The sequence below is a fragment of the Notothenia coriiceps genome, unplaced genomic scaffold (assembly GCF_000735185.1).
Source record: "Notothenia coriiceps isolate Sejong01 unplaced genomic scaffold, NC01 NC01_scaffold00034458, whole genome shotgun sequence".
NCBI classification, from domain to species: domain Eukaryota; kingdom Metazoa; phylum Chordata; class Actinopteri; order Perciformes; family Nototheniidae; genus Notothenia; species Notothenia coriiceps.
The window spans coordinates 1-5,888 of NW_011367159.1; the positions used below are offsets into that span (position 1 = coordinate 1).

Below are 5,888 nucleotides of genomic sequence, written 5' to 3' on the forward strand. Positions count from 1 at the left end.
AGACCCTTCAAAATAATAATAAACACAATAATAAATAAACACAATAGGATAAAACTCACGACTGACCTTGTTGTAGCCCCTTACTTCGAATCGCCACCAAAGGTAAGTCAGCTGCTACCGGTGCATTTAAATTAAGGAAGTTACGCTGTAGGTGTCTAAAATGTCCGTTATCCTTAAAAATGTACCCAAATAGGTTTGATAATGAGTATATATATATTCTAGTTGAATAACTTCAACAACTAGGCTACTTTATTTAAAAGAGCAGTCAGGCAAGCAGTATTACCCTCATGAATGTTCAAATGTAATTTCTAATGTCTATTAAAACCTGTGGAACCCCATCGACCCGGGCGGAAAAACGCGTCATCTGCAGGAAACAGCGTCTGAGGGCTTCTTAATATTTAATAAACTATTAATGTTTTATATCCATGTAATCATGGATGTATAATAAGAACGCATGTAATGGGAAGAAACTCAGCTAACTGATCATTATTAAAAACATTTTTTAAATAATTCAAAGCTAGTGCCGAGCCTCTGAATTAGCAACGACCGAAAAAATCTTAGGGCCGTTAGCACAGAACTCTAGCTATACCGATCGATATACTTATTGGATCTGCACAAACAAGCTTAGATAACATCCTGAGAGTCCACAGATTATAGAAATGTAAGGATCATCACTGAGCGATCAGAACTCGTGACAGGGGAAGCAAATACAGACAACAAACGACGTAGCTTTAGTTAGCAAAACACGGATATGCTCACCTTAGCTGTTATTCTGATCAAAAGTCGTGTTCAATGGCATTAAAACGAGAAAAAGTGCGGCTGAAGGTTAATCCATAGGTTATAGCAATGTGTCTGTCACACAAAAAAATCATTGATAATCCATAATTCAATTTGTATGCAAAAATCGGCGAAGAAAAATTCGCTGCTAATGGTAGCCACCAGAGGTTAGCGCAGCTTCCGGTTTTTCTACGCGTCTCTCTCACTCCTCGATTCCATTAGGGGCCTTCACACCAAGTTCTTTTCCCACGATAGTTCATCAGAACTCTTTTAGTTCTGATGAACTAAAGCAGATCGCGTTCACACCTCAATATGTCCCTGGGGGTGGATTAGGCAAATTAAACCGCTGACATCACTTCTTCTTCTTCTGCTTTGGGTTTACTGGCAGGCCGCAAACCACTAAACGGCGTATACTGCCGCCCGGAGTCCCCGGCCGGAAGTCCCCGGAGTTGGGGTCTGGCTTCAGTAGAAGCTGCTTCCGAGTAAATCGCCAGAACATCTCCACCGCTCCCATGTTTTATTTTGTGTTGACCTACAGTCTCTCTGCGTTTGTGCGCTGGGCTAATGCTAATAATGCGAGTCTCACCATATCTATGAGTGTCAATACCCGATCTGCAGCCCTGCCCTATCTGCAGTGCGCATGTGCGAGATGGTCCGCCTTAATTGACAACTACATACGGCAACCCAAGTAGGACACTTGACACAGTGGCTTTTGGCAAAGCACAAAAAGAGAACTCGAGAGACATGAGTTATTGTTATTACAACGTGACTTCACTATTATTTAACAACTATTTTTATTGGGTTCTTTTATTTGGGGTTAATTACATTGTCAGAATAAGTGAGAAATGAATTTAACTTCTGTTAGACAGCTATCATACTGAATACATATTTACTGTGAATGTATGCAACAATGTATGGCATAGCTGTAATAAATGAATTTACAAATTAAATGAAGAACTTTATTTTGTTAGTAAGTGAGAGTTGGGTTACTTTGTTTTAATTTGAGTAAACTTATTTGATATAATTTATCAAACCAAAGATAACATTACGTAATCTAAATCTAGAAAAGTGCAGTAAATTTCATAATTTATTTGAATATGCTTCAGTTATTAAAAAATAATAACGGCCGCTTGTGTTTGTAATTTTTATTGTTTCAGATCATGGCCCTGAATAACGTGCTTACCAGAAGGATGGAGACACCCTATGCTAAACACCCACCATTACACATCCATGTAGTGAAGCTGGAGGATAGCCCAAAGGTGGTGGCTTGGGACTTCACAGAGACCACCGTTAAGGCGGCCACCATCAGAAGAAACAAGGTGGCCATTGTTTCTGACAGCAACAGTGTCACAAAAGTGACACTGTAAGAGGGGTTGGCCTCAAAAGTCGAAGAGGGGCGTAGCTATGTTATAAGGGGCTACACACTGCGGGGGCAGTCTCCCCCCTATTATCTTAACGTCGACAAGACCACAATGTTTTTTCGAAGCAGCATCATCAGCGTGCCGCAAAACCTGCTGGAGGAGGCAGATGCCCTCCTCCATCCTGCCTCGCCCATGACAGACATCAAAGCCTGAACAGGGGTGCAAGGATACATGTCCATGGAGGGAGAGGTTATTGAGGTAAGTTTGACCTTACTTTCTAGTATTAAGATTGTCAGTACAATGGCTTGTGCTCTCCAAATATGCCAGGAAGAGATGTGCATGTCTCCTAAATACATCCATGTTGTGTCTGTATTTATCATGTTATTATTCAATAAAAAAAACGGATAATAACACAACAGAACACCTTGTTGTTTAGATGTATGCAGTCCGAAAGGTGAGGAGCGGCAAGGACTTCGTCCCGATGCGACGCTTGACTTTGGAGCAGGTAAGCTATACATGACACTTTTTGTAAGTTGTTTCTTTTCCACGGAATTGTTGTGACATAACATACAACTATTGTACTCCCTTAAACAGGACTCTCAACGAATCTCTGTGACGCTGTGGAGGGAGGCTGCCATAGCAACACTAAATACTTGTGAAAGGGTCAACATAACCNGTAGGGAGGCTGCCATAGCAGCACTGAACATTGGCGAAAGGGTGAACATAACCCACACCAAGGCCAACAGCACGGATTATGGAGTCCAGCTCCAAACATCCGCCTACACCAAAATTGAAGTATGTTGTGTAAACTGTTATATACACACGATTTTAGAATGTTTTTTAGAACAATCATTAGAACATTTTGTTAACAAGAAAATAATCATTTATTATGGATTAAAGAAATAGAGCAATTTAAATCCTGAATATGATAATGATATGACCTTACTTACATTCATTTTGTGATAGTTAAAACATGAAATATTTGGAATCCTTATTTGAATCAACATAGTAAAAAAGTCTGAACATTTTGGATCAAGTGACTTCCAAAAAAATAATACTATAGCCATACACTTAAATGTCATCAGTTGTTTATTCGCTCAATGTAAATAGTGCTTTAAATCCATATGTCCACTTTCTCTCAACAGAAGCCAAAAGAACAGAAAATATTTGGCGAAATCATTGGTGTAATGGACTCCGAGAGCAGCATTAGCAGCAGCGGCGGCATCAGCAGTGGTGACCAGCTGCAAGTTCTGCTGCAGATTGGCGATATCTATTTAATTGATAAGGCCACATGGGAGCCTTTCGAAGAGCTTCTTAGTTTGGAAACAGTAAGGGCTTACATTTACGTTGAGGGAAAGACTATCAAAAAAATATAAATGTTTATAAGCTACATTCAGTGAGTCCTATGTTCACATGGATAGGTTCCCAACTTAAAATTAACAGTAATTTGTTGTTTTGTTTGTTCATATTCAATAACTAAACCAGTTCAACTAAATCTGTTGGCATTTATTTTATTCAAATATTGAAATCAATATTCTTATTTGGAGTTTTATTTCGTAATATTTCTTTTTTTGGCTTTTCATTTTAACAGTTGTATTGTGTTAATGGTGTTTATTAATCCCCTGGGGTAAAATGTATTTATTAATATAACTAACAATGAGTAAAACACTACTTTTCTCTGCCAAACTGTGTCTGTCTTTGTGTCTGACCACTGGTATAATTTTTTTAGCAAGTATGAAGCACACAAGTTACCACATTACAAAAATAAAGTTTTAATAGACGACAACAATTTTGTGGTAGCTAATTAATAGTATTATTATCTTTCAAAATGCAGCAATAAATTACTAGGACTCATGCCTTATTAATAGTACAACATACAAACAATGAAATTAAAAGAAATTACCTTACATTTGAAAATTAAAACTAAAAAGAAACCTTCTCTGCATAAAGCCTAAATGTTTAATTGTGGCCTTGGATATTACAATAGGGAAACGTTGACAAACCAGAAGCACATCAGAGTGGGAAGTGTGTGTGTGTGTGCGTGTGTGTGTGTGTGTGTGTGTGTGTGTGTGTGTCTAAGTAGAGCGCAACGCGAGCAGGCTTGACTATTACATCAAATAAATTATTAAATGTGATGAAACAGAAAATAAATATACATTGTTTGAGTAAAAAAACAAACCAGGTGGCTCTCCTACTGTTCAGTGACAGTCAGTCCGTCAATGGGACAGTAGTATTTTTTGCTGTATCTAGAACCTATCCATTGTAGACACAAATCAAAACTGTCAAAGTTCAGTGTGAGGACGTAAAGGGCGGTAACCTTTGACATGTCCAGTGGCTGTAGAAGTGCTGCTTCCAGCTTCATAACTGGTCACACAGTCTCACTTTAGCAACATGGAGGGGGAGAGTCGTAAAGAAAAAGGTGGGAAAAAAAATCACTCCTTACATTCCTGTAGTTGTTAATACAAATAGCTTTGCAAACAGTTTTGCCTAAAGTGATTTGTTAAATTTTTTGATCAAAATGACATCATGTTAATTGTTACCTTCACAGCTTTAGGAGGAACTGTCACTATGACAGGGATGACTGATCTGCAGCAGTTTGGATCCCTGCAACAGTTCATTTGATCACTGCCAAAGGATCCACAGGATGCAGGCTCTACAGTACTGAGCTGTGCACAGCAATGGATACACTTATGGGGATGTGGAGGTAGAGAATTTAGATATCTTGAACACTGCTGATGGGAAAACCCTTTTTCTGCCCAATCACTTCTCACAGAAGTTTAGGATTGCTGTATGATGCAGGGATCTTACACCTTTTCCAAAGTCAAATTCAAGCACTTTTCAAGCATTTTCAAGGTGCATTTTCAAGCTTTTCAGCCAAATAACTACCGTATACTATTTTTGAGGTACTTTTAGGTTGGCAGTAAACATACGTCAGAGGTAAATGGTGTACTTTTACTCCACTACATGTATTTAATACCTTTAGTTACTTTACAGATGTGGATGAATGATGTGAATATAATCAAGTGTTAAATCAGACTTTAGTTCCACCTGGAGTAAATTCACAAGTTACCCTGCAGTATACAAAGTCATTCAAACTAGCTGCACCTTTACCAGCTTTGATAACACTTTAAAGATCAATCATTATAAAACATATCATATATATTATTCTGAAATGGACCAATCTGCACATGACTACTTTCACTGTCGCTACTTTAACAATACTTTGATGATAATACTTTTCTACTTTTGGTTGGCTGTTTTAGCTTCTTTAATATATTACAAATTAAAATAAAGCAAATATTCCCTGTTCCAAACTGAAAATGACAACCATAAAACATACTTCACTAAAACAAACAAAAACGTACCATACCAGTCTTTTTACTGTTCCAACTCTCACCAACTCTGGTTTGTTCCAAATGAACCTTTAATGCACATTTAGAGGTCAGATGCTTATCCCGTCTGCCTGCTGACAACATAGGCTCATGTTATTATGCAGAGGAACACTTAATTAGCGTGGTCGTCAGTCAATGACGGTACATAGAGTAAATAAAGTAGTTCTTCAGCAGTTTCATAGGGCAGATATAACCAGGGCCGCCCCTCCCTACACGCAGATGACGCAGACTGCGTGTGGGCCTCACCTCGTGGTTGGGGCCTCACCTCGCGGAGGGGGCCTCATATTGCGGAGGGGGCCTCATATTGCGGAGGGGGCCTCATATTGCGGAGGGGGCCTCATATTGCGGAGGGAGCCTC

At 38.9% G+C, this 5,888-nt stretch overlaps 1 long non-coding RNA gene across 1 annotated transcript; it reads left to right on the forward strand.

Moving 5' to 3' along the window:
• The first annotated feature begins 1,869 nt into the window (after positions 1 to 1,869).
• On the forward strand, positions 1,870 to 2,813 carry LOC104962168 (uncharacterized). The gene is made up of 3 exons (XR_800177.1): positions 1,870 to 2,396; positions 2,575 to 2,643; positions 2,733 to 2,813. It is a non-coding gene; the product is annotated as an uncharacterized lncRNA (long non-coding RNA).
• The last annotated feature ends 3,075 nt before the right edge of the window (positions 2,814 to 5,888 follow it).